Here is a 15478-nt window from a genome sequence, read left to right as displayed (position 1 = left end):
AGACATGTAGCACGGGTCATGTCTTGCAGAATCTCTTACATCTGAGCCCGTCACTTGCACAGCGTCCCTTTGGCGCAGAGGATAGCGCGTTGGAGTTCTAATCCAAAGGTCATGGGTTCGATCCCCACAAGGGACGGGCAATTTTGAAAAACATGTGCCAATCACGAGATGGGTATTGACATATGGGTAACCACAAGCGTCTTCAAAAGGTGAAAATTGTTGTGACCTCAGTTCTATGCTTAAATATGTCAACCTTACACATACAAGCAAAATTCTCATAGATCTGTTATCCATGACGCTGTTATGTGTAAATGCTGTAAAAACGGAACCATATCTTCACGTGCCTGTTCACGCAAATTTTCTTTCAATACCCAATTTTTACCTACAGATAGAAATATAGCAATAGAACGCACATTTTGTACAGAAACAAATACAATGAAGAGTGAAATAATTTTGTATTACTTCACGAGTCAATGTATGTAATCCCAGTCATGATCTTTAATTCTTCCAGCCCAAGCTGAGAGGGTTTCAGTTTTCTCGGCCACAAGTGAGAAAAGTAGACTGTTTCACAACAAGATATAGTACTATGGTTCCTTAACTGTTCCCATTAAACAATGGCACTCTGTATCTATAGAAACGGCGGCAATATTCGCTTCAGCGCAGGGGGCTTTTGCTGGGGACTGTCAGGAGGGGACTTGCTGGATGCATGAAGGGAGAAGACCAGACAGAGACGTCTGACGCTCCGCTGACGCTTGCAGAAAACTACATTAAGTATGATTCCCGCCTATAACTGACGGCGAGAGAGATGCATCATCTGTCCACGTCTCATCGAAACACACTGTCACCAAGCAATGGCTGACGCTTCGAGGACGGCATGAAATTGACAGGGAGGTGATGCAGCTAACGTTCCTGGCAAATGTGCTAACAGGGCACACACGTCCGTTGGAGTGTATACATATGATGGGGACCGGCTGTGACACAGCAGTCAACCAAAGTCAAAAAATGTGACTAATCATACAGTGTTTCCAGTGTGTCGTTTACCACTTTGTGAGTGGATGCTGTTCTAAAGAGCGTAATTCCCATTTATCTGTAAGCAGCGCACGTGAGCGAATCTAATAGCAGGACTGTGTTACTCCGATTGTACAGAGCAACTCTGTCAATACGCAGGTGTTTCAATCAGTAGGGCCATGGTAAACAGAGCGATTCGGAGTGATGAATCGTGTCTGTTACATAAATAATGAGTCTTTGATGTAATTGCTTCAGAGAAATATGAAAGTAAGCCTATCAGAAAAGTAACGCGAGACATGTAGCACGGGTCATGTCTTGCAGAATCTCTTACATCTGAGCCCGTCACTTGCACAGCGTCCCTTTGGCGCAGAGGATAGCGCGTTGGACTTCTAATCCAAAGGTCGTGGGTTCGATCCCCACAAGGGACGGGCAATTTTTAAAAACATGTGCCAATCACGACATGGGTATTGACATATGGGTAACCACAAGCGTCTTCAAAAGATGAAAATTGTTGTGACCTCAGTTCTATGCTTAAATATGTCAACCTTACACATACAAGCAAAATTCTCGTAGATCTGTTATCCATGACGCTGTTATGTGTAAATGCTGTAAAAACGGAACCATATCTTCACGTGCCTGTTCACGCAAATTTTCTTTCAATACCCAATTTTTACCTACAGATAGAAATATAGCAATAGAACGCACATTTTGTACAGAAACAAATACAATGAAGAGTGAAATAATTTTGTATTACTTCACGAGTCAATGTATGTAATCCCAGTCATGATCTTTAATTCTTCCAGCCCAAGCTGAGAGGGTTTCAGTTTTCTCGGCCACAAGTGAGAAAAGTAGACTGTTTCACAACAAGATATAGTACTATGGTTCCTTAACTGTTCCCATTAAACAATGGCACTCTGTATCTATAGAAACGGCGGCAATATTCGCTTCAGCGCAGGGGGCTTTTGCTGGGGACTGTCAGGAGGGGACTTGCTGGATGCATGAAGGGAGAAGACCAGACAGAGACGTCTGACGCTCCGCTGATGCTTGCAGAAAACTGTATTAAGTATGATTCCCGCCTATAACTGACGGCGAGAGAGATGCATCATCTGTCCACGTCTCATCGAAACACACTGTCACCAAGCAATGGCTGACGCTTCGAGGACGGCATGAAATTGACAGGGAGGTGGTGCAGCTAACGTTCCTGGCAAATGTGCTAACAGGGCACACACGTCCGTTGGAGTGTATACATATGATGGGGACCGGCTGTGACACAGCAGTCAACCAAAGTCAAAAAATGTGACTAATCATACAGTGTTTCCAGTGTGTCGTTTACCACTTTGTGAGTGGATGCTGTTCTAAAGAGCGTAATTCCCATTTATCTGTAAGCAGCGCACGTGAGCGAATCTAATAGCAGGACTGTGTTACTCCGATTGTACAGAGCAACTCTGTCAATACGCAGGTGTTTCAATCAGTAGGGCCATGGTAAACAGAGCGATTCGGAGTGATGTATCGTGTCTGTTACATAAATAATGAGTCTTTGATGTAATTGCTTCAGAGAAATATGAAAGTAAGCCTATCAGAAAAGTAACGCGAGACATGTAGCACGGGTCATGTCCTGCAGAATCTCTTACATCTGAGCCCGTCACTTGCACAGCGTCCCTTTGGCGCAGAGGATAGCGCGTTGGACTTCTAATCCAAAGGTCGTGGGTTCGATCCCCACAAGGGACGGGCAATTTTTAAAAACATGTGCCAATCACGAGATGGGTATTGACATATGGGTAACCACAAGCGTCTGCAAAAGGTGAAAATTGTTGTGACCTCAGTTCTATGCTTAAATATGTCAACCTTACACATACAAGCAAAATTCTCGTAGATCTGTTATCCATGACGCTGTTATGTGTAAATACTGTAAAAACGGAACCATATCTTCACGTGCCTGTTCACGCAAATTTTCTTTCAATACCCAATTTTTACCTACAGATAGAAATATAGCAATAGAACGCACATTTTGTACAGAAACAAATACAATGAAGAGTGAAATAATTTTGTATTACTTCACGAGTCAATGTATGTAATCCCAGTCATGATCTTTAATTCTTCCAGCCCAAGCTGAGAGGGTTTCAGTTTTCTCGGCCACAAGTGAGAAAAGTAGACTGTTTCACAACAAGATATAGTACTATGGTTCCTTAACTGTTCCCATTAAACAATGGCACTCTGTATCTATAGAAACGGCGGCAATATTCGCTTCAGCGCAGGGGGCTTTTGCTGGGGACTGTCAGGAGGGGACTTGCTGGATGCATGAAGGGAGAAGACCAGACAGAGACGTCTGACGCTCCGCTGACGCTTGCAGAAAACTACATTAAGTATGATTCCCGCCTATAACTGACGGCGAGAGAGATGCATCATCTGTCCACGTCTCATCGAAACACACTGTCACCAAGCAATGGCTGACGCTTCGAGGACGGCATGAAATTGACAGGGAGGTGATGCAGCTAACGTTCCTGGCAAATGTGCTAACAGGGCACACACGTCCGTTGGAGTGTATACATATGATGGGGACCGGCTGTGACACAGCAGTCAACCAAAGTCAAAAAATGTGACTAATCATACAGTGTTTCCAGTGTGTCGTTTACCACTTTGTGAGTGGATGCTGTTCTAAAGAGCGTAATTCCCATTTATCTGTAAGCAGCGCACGTGAGCGAATCTAATAGCAGGACTGTGTTACTCCGATTGTACAGAGCAACTCTGTCAATACGCAGATGTTTCAATCAGTAGGGCCATGGTAAACAGAGCGATTCGGAGTGATGTATCGTGTCTGTTACATAAATAATGAGTCTTTGATGTAATTGCTTCAGAGAAATATGAAAGTAAGCCTATCAGAAAAGTAACGCGAGACATGTAGCACGGGTCATGTCTTGCAGAATCTCTTACATCTGAGCCCGTCACTTGCACAGCGTCCCTTTGGCGCAGAGGATAGCGCGTTGGACTTCTAATCCAAAGGTCGTGGGTTCGATCCCCACAAGGGACGGGCAATTTTGAAAAACATGTGCCAATCACGAGATGGGTATTGACATATGGGTAACCACAAGCGTCTTCAAAAGGTGAAAATTGTTGTGACCTCAGTTCTATGCTTAAATATGTCAACCTTACACATACAAGCAAAATTCTCGTAGATCTGTTATCCATGACGCTGTTATGTGTAAATGCTGTAAAAACGGAACCATATCTTCACGTGCCTGTTCACGCAAATTTTCTTTCAATACCCAATTCTTACCTACAGATAGAAATATAGCAATAGAACGCACATTTTGTACAGAAACAAATACAATGAAGAGTGAAATAATTTTGTATTACTTCACGAGTCAATGTATGTAATCCCAGTCATGATCTTTAATTCTTCCAGCCCAAGCTGAGAGGGTTTCAGTTTTCTCGGCCACAAGTGAGAAAAGTAGACTGTTTCACAACAAGATATAGTACTATGGTTCCTTAACTGTTCCCATTAAACAATGGCACTCTGTATCTATAGAAACGGCGGCAATATTCGCTTCAGCGCAGGGGGCTTTTGCTGGGGACTGTCAGGAGGGGACTTGCTGGATGCATGAAGGGAGAAGACCAGACAGAGACGTCTGACGCTCCGCTGACGCTTGCAGAAAACTACATTAAGTATGATTCCCGCCTATAACTGACGGCGAGAGAGATGCATCATCTGTCCACGTCTCATCGAAACACACTGTCACCAAGCAATGGCTGACGCTTCGAGGACGGCATGAAATTGACAGGGAGGTGATGCAGCTAACGTTCCTGGCAAATGTGCTAACAGGGCACACACGTCCGTTGGAGTGTATACATATGATGGGGACCGGCTGTGACACAGCAGTCAACCAAAGTCAAAAAATGTGACTAATCATACAGTGTTTCCAGTGTGTCGTTTACCACTTTGTGAGTGGATGCTGTTCTAAAGAGCGTAATTCCCATTTATCTGTAAGCAGCGCACGTGAGCGAATCTAATAGCAGGACTGTGTTACTCCGATTGTACAGAGCAACTCTGTCAATACGCAGGTGTTTCAATCAGTAGGGCCATGGTAAACAGAGCGATTCGGAGTGATGTATCGTGTCTGTTACATAAATAATGAGTCTTTGATGTAATTGCTTCAGAGAAATATGAAAGTAAGCCTATCAGAAAAGTAACGCGAGACATGTAGCACGGGTCATGTCTTGCAGAATCTCTTACATCTGAGCCCGTCACTTGCACAGCGTCCCTTTGGCGCAGAGGATAGCGCGTTGGAGTTCTAATCCAAAGGTCATGGGTTCGATCCCCACAAGGGACGGGCAATTTTGAAAAACATGTGCCAATCACGAGATGGGTATTGACATATGGGTAACCACAAGCGTCTTCAAAAGGTGAAAATTGTTGTGACCTCAGTTCTATGCTTAAATATGTCAACCTTACACATACAAGCAAAATTCTCGTAGATCTGTTATCCATGACGCTGTTATGTGTAAATGCTGTAAAAACGGAACCATATCTTCACGTGCCTGTTCACGCAAATTTTCTTTCAATACCCAATTTTTACCTACAGATAGAAATATAGCAATAGAACGCACATTTTGTACAGAAACAAATACAATGAAGAGTGAAATAATTTTGTATTACTTCACGAGTCAATGTATGTAATCCCAGTCATGATCTTTAATTCTTCCAGCCCAAGCTGAGAGGGTTTCAGTTTTCTCGGCCACAAGTGAGAAAAGTAGACTGTTTCACAACAAGATATAGTACTATGGTTCCTTAACTGTTCCCATTAAACAATGGCACTCTGTATCTATAGAAACGGCGGCAATATTCGCTTCAGCGCAGGGGGCTTTTGCTGGGGACTGTCAGGAGGGGACTTGCTGGATGCATGAAGGGAGAAGACCAGACAGAGACGTCTGACGCTCCGCTGACGCTTGCAGAAAACTACATTAAGTATGATTCCCGCCTATAACTGACGGCGAGAGAGATGCATCATCTGTCCACGTCTCATCGAAACACACTGTCACCAAGCAATGGCTGACGCTTCGAAGACGGCATGAAATTGACAGGGAGGTGATGCAGCTAACGTTCCTGGCAAATGTGCTAACAGGGCACACACGTCCGTTGGAGTGTATACATATGATGGGGACCGGCTGTGACACAGCAGTCAACCAAAGTCAAAAAATGTGACTAATCATACAGTGTTTCCAGTGTGTCGTTTACCACTTTGTGAGTGGATGCTGTTCTAAAGAGCGTAATTCCCATTTATCTGTAAGCAGCGCACGTGAGCGAATCTAATAGCAGGACTGTGTTACTCCGATTGTACAGAGCAACTCTGTCAATACGCAGGTGTTTCAATCAGTAGGGCCATGGTAAACAGAGCGATTCGGAGTGATGTATCGTGTCTGTTACATAAATAATGAGTCTTTGATGTAATTGCTTCAGAGAAATATGAAAGTAAGCCTATCAGAAAAGTAACGCGAGACATGTAGCACGGGTCATGTCTTGCAGAATCTCTTACATCTGAGCCCGTCACTTGCACAGCGCCCCTTTGGCGCAGAGGATAGCGCGTTGGACTTCTAATCCAAAGGTCGTGGGTTCGATCCCCACAAGGGACGGGCAATTTTTAAAAACATGTGCCAATCACGAGATGGGTATTGACATATGGGTAACCACAAGCGTCTTCAAAAGGTGAAAATTGTTGTGACCTCAGTTCTATGCTTAAATATGTCAACCTTACACATACAAGCAAAATTCTCGTACATCTGTTATCCATGATGCTGTTATGTGTAAATGCTGTAAAAACGGAACCATATCTTCACGTGCCTGTTCACGCAAATTTTCTTTCAATACCCAATTTTTACCTACAGGTAGAAATATAGCAATAGAACGCACATTTTGTACAGAAACAAATACAATGAAGAGTGAAATAATTTTGTATTACTTCACGAGTCAATGTATGTAATCCCAGTCATGATCTTTAATTCTTCCAGCCCAAGCTGAGAGGGTTTCAGTTTTCTCGGCCACAAGTGAGAAAAGTAGACTGTTTCACAACAAGATATAGTACTATGGTTCCTTAACTGTTCCCATTAAACAATGGCACTCTGTATCTATAGAAACGGCGGCAATATTCGCTTCAGCGCAGGGGGCTTTTGCTGGGGACTGTCAGGAGGGGACTTGCTGGATGCATGAAGGGAGAAGACCAGACAGAGACGTCTGACGCTCCGCTGACGCTTGCAGAAAACTACATTAAGTATGATTCCCGCCTATAACTGACGGCGAGAGAGATGCATCATCTGTCCACGTCTCATCGAAACACACTGTCACCAAGCAATGGCTGACGCTTCGAGGACGGCATGAAATTGACAGGGAGGTGATGCAGCTAACGTTCCTGGCAAATGTGCTAACAGGGCACACACGTCCGTTGGAGTGTATACATATGATGGGGACCGGCTGTGACACAGCAGTCAACCAAAGTCAAAAAATGTGACTAATCATACAGTGTTTCCAGTGTGTCGTTTACCACTTTGTGAGTGGATGCTGTTCTAAAGAGCGTAATTCCCATTTATCTGTAAGCAGCGCACGTGAGCGAATCTAATAGCAGGACTGTGTTACTCCGATTGTACAGAGCAACTCTGTCAATACGCAGGTGTTTCAATCAGTAGGGCCATGGTAAACAGAGCGATTCGGAGTGATGTATCGTGTCTGTTACATAAATAATGAGTCTTTGATGTAATTGCTTCAGAGAAATATGAAAGTAAGCCTATCAGAAACGTAACGCGAGACATGTAGCACGGGTCATGTCTTGCAGAATCTCTTACATCTGAGCCCGTCACTTGCACAGCGCCCCTTTGGCGCAGAGGATAGCGCGTTGGACTTCTAATCCAAAGGTCGTGGGTTCGATCCCCACAAGGGACGGGCAATTTTGAAAAACATGTGCCAATCACGAGATGGGTATTGACATATGGGTAACCACAAGCGTCTTCAAAAGGTGAAAATTGTTGTGACCTCAGTTCTATGCTTAAATATGTCAACCTTACACATACAAGCAAAATTCTCGTACATCTGTTATCCATGATGCTGTTATGTGTAAATGCTGTAAAAACGGAACCATATCTTCACGTGCCTGTTCACGCAAATTTTCTTTCAATACCCAATTTTTACCTACAGGTAGAAATATAGCAATAGAACGCACATTTTGTACAGAAACAAATACAATGAAGAGTGAAATAATTTTGTATTACTTCACGAGTCAATGTATGTAATCCCAGTCATGATCTTTAATTCTTCCAGCCCAAGCTGAGAGGGTTTCAGTTTTCTCGGCCACAAGTGAGAAAAGTAGACTGTTTCACAACAAGATATAGTACTATGGTTCCTTAACTGTTCCCATTAAACAATGGCACTCTGTATCTATAGAAACGGCGGCAATATTCGCTTCAGCGCAGGGGGCTTTTGCTGGGGACTGTCAGGAGGGGACTTGCTGGATGCATGAAGGGAGAAGACCAGACAGAGACGTCTGACGCTCCGCTGACGCTTGCAGAAAACTACATTAAGTATGATTCCCGCCTATAACTGACGGCGAGAGAGATGCATCATCTGTCCACGTCTCATCGAAACACACTGTCACCAAGCAATGGCTGACGCTTCGAGGACGGCATGAAATTGACAGGGAGGTGATGCAGCTAACGTTCCTGGCAAATGTGCTAACAGGGCACACACGTCCGTTGGAGTGTATACATATGATGGGGACCGGCTGTGACACAGCAGTCAACCAAAGTCAAAAAATGTGACTAATCATACAGTGTTTCCAGTGTGTCGTTTACCACTTTGTGAGTGGATGCTGTTCTAAAGAGCGTAATTCCAATGTATCTGTAAGCAGCGCACGTGAGCGAATCTAATAGCAGGACTGTGTTACTCCGATTGTACAGAGCAACTCTGTCAATACGCAGGTGTTTCAATCAGTAGGGCCATGGTAAACAGAGCGATTCGGAGTGATGTATCGTGTCTGTTACATAAATAATGAGTCTTTGATGTAATTGCTTCAGAGAAATATGAAAGTAAGCCTGTTAGAAAAGTAACGCGAGACATGTAGCACGGGTCATGTCTTGCAGAATCTCTTACATCTGAGCCCGTCACTTGCACAGCGTCCCTTTGGCGCAGAGGATAGCGCGTTGGACTTTTAATCCAAAGGTCGTGGGTTCGATCCCCACAAGGGACGGGCGATTTTGAAAAACATGTGCCAATCACGAGATGGGTATTGACATATGGGTAACCACAAGCGTCTTCAAAAGGTGAAAATTGTTGTGACCTCAGTTCTATGCTTAAATATGTCAACCTTACACATACAAGCAAAATTCTCGTAGATCTGTTATCCATGACGCTGTTATGTGTAAATGCTGTAAAAACGGAACCATATCTTCACGTGCCTGTTCACGCAAATTTTCTTTCAATACCCAATTTTTACCTACAGATAGAAATATAGCAATAGAACGCACATTTTGTACAGAAACAAATACAATGAAGAGTGAAATAATTTTGTATTACTTCACGAGTCAATGTATGTAATCCCAGTCATGATCTTTAATTCTTCCAGCCCAAGCTGAGAGGGTTTCAGTTTTCTCGGCCACAAGTGAGAAAAGTAGACTGTTTCACAACAAGATATAGTACTATGGTTCCTTAACTGTTCCCATTAAACAATGGCACTCTGTATCTATAGAAACGGCGGCAATATTCGCTTCAGCGCAGCGGGCTTTTGCTGGGGACTGTTAGGAGGGGACTTGCTGGATGCATGAAGGGAGAAGACCAGACAGAGACGTCTGACGCTCCGCTGACGCTTGCAGAAAACTACATTAAGTATGATTCCCGCCTATAACTGACGGCGAGAGAGATGCATCATCTGTCCACGTCTCATCGAAACACACTGTCACCAAGCAATGGCTGACGCTTCGAGGACGGCATGAAATTGACAGGGAGGTGATGCAGCTAACGTTCCTGGCAAATGTGCTAACAGGGCACACACGTCCGTTGGAGTGTATACATATGATGGGGACCGGCTGTGACACAGCAGTCAACCAAAGTCAAAAAATGTGACTAATCATACAGTGTTTCCAGTGTGTCGTTTACCACTTTGTGAGTGGATGCTGTTCTAAAGAGCGTAATTCCCATTTATCTGTAAGCAGCGCACGTGAGCGAATCTAATAGCAGGACTGTGTTACTCCGATTGTACAGAGCAACTCTGTCAATACGCAGGTGTTTCAATCAGTAGGGCCATGGTAAACAGAGCGATTCGGAGTGATGTATCGTGTCTGTTACATAAATAATGAGTCTTTGATGTAATTGCTTCAGAGAAATATGAAAGTAAGCCTATCAGAAAAGTAACGCGAGACATGTAGCACGGGTCATGTCTTGCAGAATCTCTTACATCTGAGCCCGTCACTTGCACAGCGTCCCTTTGGCGCAGAGGATAGCGCGTTGGACTTCTAATCCAAAGGTCGTGGGTTCGATCCCCACAAGGGACGGGCAATTTTTAAAAACATGTGCCAATCACGACATGGGTATTGACATATGGGTAACCACAAGCGTCTTCAAAAGATGAAAATTGTTGTGACCTCAGTTCTATGCTTAAATATGTCAACCTTACACATACAAGCAAAATTCTCGTAGATCTGTTATCCATGACGCTGTTATGTGTAAATGCTGTAAAAACGGAACCATATCTTCATGTGCCTGTTCACGCAAATTTTCTTTCAATACCCAATTTTTACCTACAGATAGAAATATAGCAATAGAACGCACATTTTGTACAGAAACAAATACAATGAAGAGTGAAATAATTTTGTATTACTTCACGAGTCAATGTATGTAATCCCAGTCATGATCTTTAATTCTTCCAGCCCAAGCTGAGAGGGTTTCAGTTTTCTCGGCCACAAGTGAGAAAAGTAGACTGTTTCACAACAAGATATAGTACTATGGTTCCTTAACTGTTCCCATTAAACAATGGCACTCTGTATCTATAGAAACGGCGGCAATATTCGCTTCAGTGCAGGGGGCTTTTGCTGGGGACCGTCAGGAGGGGACTTGCTGGATGCATGAAGGGAGAAGACCAGACAGAGACGTCTGACGCTCCGCTGACGCTTGCAGAAAACTACATTAAGTATGATTCCCGCCTACAACTGACGGCGAGAGAGATGCATCATCTGTCCAAGTCTCATCGAAACACACTGTCACCAAGCAATGGCTGACGCTTCGAGGACGGCATGAAATTGACAGGGAGGTGATGCAGCTAACGTTCCTGGCAAATGTGCTAACAGGGCACACACGTCCGTTGGAGTGTATACATATGATGGGGACCGGCTGTGACACAGCAGTCAACCAAAGTCAAAAAATGTGACTAATCATACAGTGTTTCCAGTGTGTCGTTTACCACTTTGTGAGTGGATGCTGTTCTAAAGAGCGTAATTCCCATTTATCTGTAAGCAGCGCACGTGAGCGAATCTAATAGCAGGACTGTGTTACTCCGATTGTACAGAGCAACTCTGTCAATACGCAGGTGTTTCAATCAGTAGGGCCATGGTAAACAGAGCGATTCGGAGTGATGTATCGTGTCTGTTACATAAATAATGAGTCTTTGATGTAATTGCTTCAGAGAAATATGAAAGTAAGCCTATCAGAAAAGTAACGCGAGACATGTAGCACGGGTCATGTCTTGCAGAATCTCTTACATCTGAGCCCGTCACTTGCACAGCGTCCCTTTGGCGCAGAGGATAGCGCGTTGGAGTTCTAATCCAAAGGTCGTGGGTTCGATCCCCACAAGGGACGGGCAATTTTTAAAAACATGTGCCAATCACGAGATGGGTATTGACATATGGGTAACCACAAGCGTCTTCAAAAGGTGAAAATTGTTGTGACCTCAGTTCTATGCTTAAATATGCCAACCTTACACATACAAGCAAAATTCTCGTAGATCTGTTATCCATGACGCTGTTATGTGCAAATGCTGTAAAAACGGAACCATATCTTCACGTGCCTGTTCACGCAAATTTTCTTTCATTACCCAATTTTTACCTACAGATAGAAATATAGCAATAGAACGCACATTTTGTACAGAAACAAATACAATGAAGAGTGAAATAATTTTGTATTACTTCACGAGTCAATGTATGTAATCCCAGTCATGATCTTTAATTCTTCCAGCCCAAGCTGAGAGGGTTTCAGTTTTCTCGGCCACAAGTGAGAAAAGTAGACTGTTTCACAACAAGATATAGTACTATGGTTCCTTAACTGTTCCCATTAAACAATGGCACTCTGTGTCTATAGAAACGGCGGCAATATTTGCTTCAGCGCAGGGGGCTTTTGCTGGGGACTGTCAGGAGGGGACTTGCTGGATGCATGAAGGGAGAAGACCAGACAGAGACGTCTGACGCTCCGCTAACGCTTGCAGAAAACTACATTAAGTATGATTCCCGCCTATAACTGACGGCGAGAGAGATGCATCATCTGTCCACGTCTCATCGAAACACACTGTCACCAAGCAATGGCTGACGCTTCGAGGACGGCATGAAATTGACAGGGAGGTGATGCAGCTAACGTTCCTGGCAAATGTGCTAACAGGGCACACACGTCCGTTGGAGTGTATACATATGATGGGGACCGGCTGTGACACAGCAGTCAACCAAAGTCAAAAAATGTGACTAATCATACAGTGTTTCCAGTGTGTCGTTTACCACTTTGTGAGTGGATGCTGTTCTAAAGAGCGTAATTCCCATTTATCTGTAAGCAGCGCACGTGAGCGAATCTAATAGCAGGACTGTGTTACTACGATTGTACAGAGCAACTCTGTCAATACGCAGGTGTTTCAATCAGTAGGGCCATGGTAAACAGAGCGATTCGGAATGATGTATCGTGTCTGTTACATAAATAGTGAGTCTTTGATGTAATTGCTTCAGAGAAATATGAAAGTAAGCCCATCAGAAAAGTAACGCGAGACATGTAGCACGGGTCATGTCTTGCAGAATCTCTTACATCTGAGCCCGTCACTTGCACAGCGTCCCTTTGGCGCAGAGGATAGCGCGTTGGACTTCTAAGCCAAAGGTCGTGGGTTCGATCCCCACAAGGGACGGGCAATTTTTAAAAACATGTGCCAATCACGAGATGGGTATTGACATATGGGTAACCACAAGCGTCTTCAAAAGGTGAAAATTGTTGTGACCTCAGTTCTATGCTTAAATATGTCAACCTTACACATACAAGCAAAATTCTCGTAGATCTGTTATCCATGACGCTGTTATGTGCAAATGCTGTAAAAACGGAACCATATCTTCACGTGCCTGTTCACGCAAATTTTCTTTCAATACCCAATTTTTACCTACAGATAGAAATATAGCAATAGAACGCACATTTTGTACAGAAACAAATACAATGAAGAGTGAAATAATTTTGTATTACTTCACGAGTCAATGTATGTAATCCCAGTCATGATCTTTAATTCTTCCAGCCCAAGCTGAGAGGGTTTCAGTTTTCTCGGCCACAAGTGAGAAAAGTAGACTGTTTCACAACAAGATATAGTACTATGGTTCCTTAACTGTTCCCATTAAACAATGGCACTCTGTATCTATAGAAACGGCGGCAATATTCGCTTCAGCGCAGGGGGCTTTTGCTGGGGACTGTCAGGAGGGGACTTGCTGGATGCATGAAGGGAGAAGACCAGACAGAGACGTCTGACGCTCCGCTGACGCTTGCAGAAAACTACATTAAGTATGATTCCCGCCTATAACTGACGGCGAGAGAGATGCATCATCTGTCCACGTCTCATCGAAACACACTGTCACCAAGCAATGGCTGACGCTTCGAGGACGGCATGAAATTGACAGGGAGGTGATGCAGCTAACGTTCCTGGCAAATGTGCTAACAGGGCACACACGTCCGTTGGAGTGTATACATATGATGGGGACCGGCTGTGACACAGCAGTCAACCAAAGTCAAAAAATGTGACTAATCATACAGTGTTTCCAGTGTGTCGTTTACCACTTTGTGAGTGGATGCTGTTCTAAAGAGCGTAATTCCCATTTATCTGTAAGCAGCGCACGTGAGCGAATCTAATAGCAGGACTGTGTTACTCCGATTGTACAGAGCAACTCTGTCAATACGCAGGTGTTTCAATCAGTAGGGCCATGGTAAACAGAGCGATTCGGAGTGATGTATCGTGTCTGTTACATAAATAATGAGTCTTTGATGTAATTGATTCAGAGAAATATGAAAGTAAGCCTATCAGAAAAGTAACGCGAGACATGTAGCACGGGTCATGTCTTGCAGAATCTCTTACATCTGAGCCCGTCACTTGCACAGCGTCCCTTTGGCGCAGAGGATAGCGCGTTGGACTTCTAATCCAAAGGTCGTGGGTTAGATCCCCACAATGGACGGGCAATTTTGAAAAACATGTGCCAATCACGAGATGGGTATTGACATATGGGTAACCACAAGCGTCTTCAAAAGGTGAAAATTATTGTGACCTCAGTTCTATGCTTAAATATGTCAACCTTACACATACAAGCAAAATTCTCGTAGATCTGTTATCCATGACGCTGTTAGGTGTAAATGCTGTAAAAACGGAACCATATCTTCACGTGCCTGTTCACGCAAATTTTCTTTCAATACCCAATTTTTACCTACAGATAGAAATATAGCAATAGAACGCACATTTTGTACAGAAACAAATACAATGAAGAGTGAAATAATTTTGTATTACTTCACGAGTCAATGTATGTAATCCCAGTCATGATCTTTAATTCTTCCAGCCCAAGCTGAGAGGGTTTCAGTTTTCTCGGCCTCAAGTGAGAAAAGTAGACTGTTTCACAACAAGATATAGTACTATGGCTCCTTAACTGTTCCCATTAAACAATGGCACTCTGTATCTATAGAAACGGCGGCAATATTCGCTTCAGCGCAGGGGGCTTTTGCTGGGGACTGTCAGGAGGGGACTTGCTGGATGCATGAAGGGAGAAGACCAGACAGAGACGTCTGACGCTCCGCTGACGCTTGCAGAAAACTACATTAAGTATGATTCCCGCCTATAACTGACGGCGAGAGAGATGCATCATCTGTCCACGTCTCATCGAAACACACTGTCACCAAGCAATGGCTGACGCTTCGAGGACGGCATGAAATTGACAGGGAGGTGATGCAGCTAACGTTCCTGGCAAATGTGCTAACAGGGCACACACGTCCGTTGGAGTGTATACATATGATGGGGACCGGCTGTGACACAGCAGTCAACCAAAGTCAAAAAATGTGACTAATCATACAGTGTTTCCAGTGTGTCGTTTACCACTTTGTGAGTGGATGCTGTTCTAAAGAGCGTAATTCCCATTTATCTGTAAGCAGCGCACGTGAGTGAATCTAATAGCAGGACTGTGTTACTCCGATTGTACAGAGCAACTCTGTCAATACGCAGGTGTTTCAATC

The 15478-nt window shown here is 43.9% G+C and overlaps 12 non-coding genes across 12 annotated transcripts; all 12 read left to right on the top strand.

Annotated features, from left to right (window-relative positions):
• Positions 1-63: 63 nt before the first annotated feature.
• On the top strand, positions 64-136 carry Trnar-ucu. The gene has a single exon. It is a non-coding gene; the product is annotated as a tRNA-Arg (tRNA).
• Positions 137-1363: 1227 nt separating this feature from the next.
• Positions 1364-1436, top strand: Trnar-ucu. Its single transcript has one exon. It is a non-coding gene; the product is annotated as a tRNA-Arg (tRNA).
• Positions 1437-2663: 1227 nt separating this feature from the next.
• On the top strand, positions 2664-2736 carry Trnar-ucu. The gene has a single exon. It is a non-coding gene; the product is annotated as a tRNA-Arg (tRNA).
• A 1227-nt stretch (positions 2737-3963) lies between these two features.
• Positions 3964-4036, top strand: Trnar-ucu. The gene has a single exon. It is a non-coding gene; the product is annotated as a tRNA-Arg (tRNA).
• A 1227-nt stretch (positions 4037-5263) lies between these two features.
• On the top strand, positions 5264-5336 carry Trnar-ucu. Its single transcript has one exon. It is a non-coding gene; the product is annotated as a tRNA-Arg (tRNA).
• Positions 5337-6563: 1227 nt separating this feature from the next.
• Trnar-ucu lies at positions 6564-6636 on the top strand. Its single transcript has one exon. It is a non-coding gene; the product is annotated as a tRNA-Arg (tRNA).
• Positions 6637-7863: 1227 nt separating this feature from the next.
• Positions 7864-7936, top strand: Trnar-ucu. The gene has a single exon. It is a non-coding gene; the product is annotated as a tRNA-Arg (tRNA).
• A 1227-nt stretch (positions 7937-9163) lies between these two features.
• Positions 9164-9236, top strand: Trnak-uuu. The gene has a single exon. It is a non-coding gene; the product is annotated as a tRNA-Lys (tRNA).
• A 1227-nt stretch (positions 9237-10463) lies between these two features.
• On the top strand, positions 10464-10536 carry Trnar-ucu. The gene has a single exon. It is a non-coding gene; the product is annotated as a tRNA-Arg (tRNA).
• Positions 10537-11763: 1227 nt separating this feature from the next.
• On the top strand, positions 11764-11836 carry Trnar-ucu. Its single transcript has one exon. It is a non-coding gene; the product is annotated as a tRNA-Arg (tRNA).
• Positions 11837-13063: 1227 nt separating this feature from the next.
• Positions 13064-13136, top strand: Trnar-ucu. The gene has a single exon. It is a non-coding gene; the product is annotated as a tRNA-Arg (tRNA).
• A 1227-nt stretch (positions 13137-14363) lies between these two features.
• On the top strand, positions 14364-14436 carry Trnar-ucu. The gene has a single exon. It is a non-coding gene; the product is annotated as a tRNA-Arg (tRNA).
• The last annotated feature ends 1042 nt before the right edge of the window (positions 14437-15478 follow it).

Source organism: Schistocerca americana, chromosome 1, assembly GCF_021461395.2.
Source record: "Schistocerca americana isolate TAMUIC-IGC-003095 chromosome 1, iqSchAmer2.1, whole genome shotgun sequence".
Taxonomy (NCBI): Eukaryota; Metazoa; Arthropoda; class Insecta; order Orthoptera; family Acrididae; genus Schistocerca; species Schistocerca americana.
Note: the sequence above shows the minus strand (reverse complement) of the source record. Positions and strands in the feature narration are given on the sequence as shown.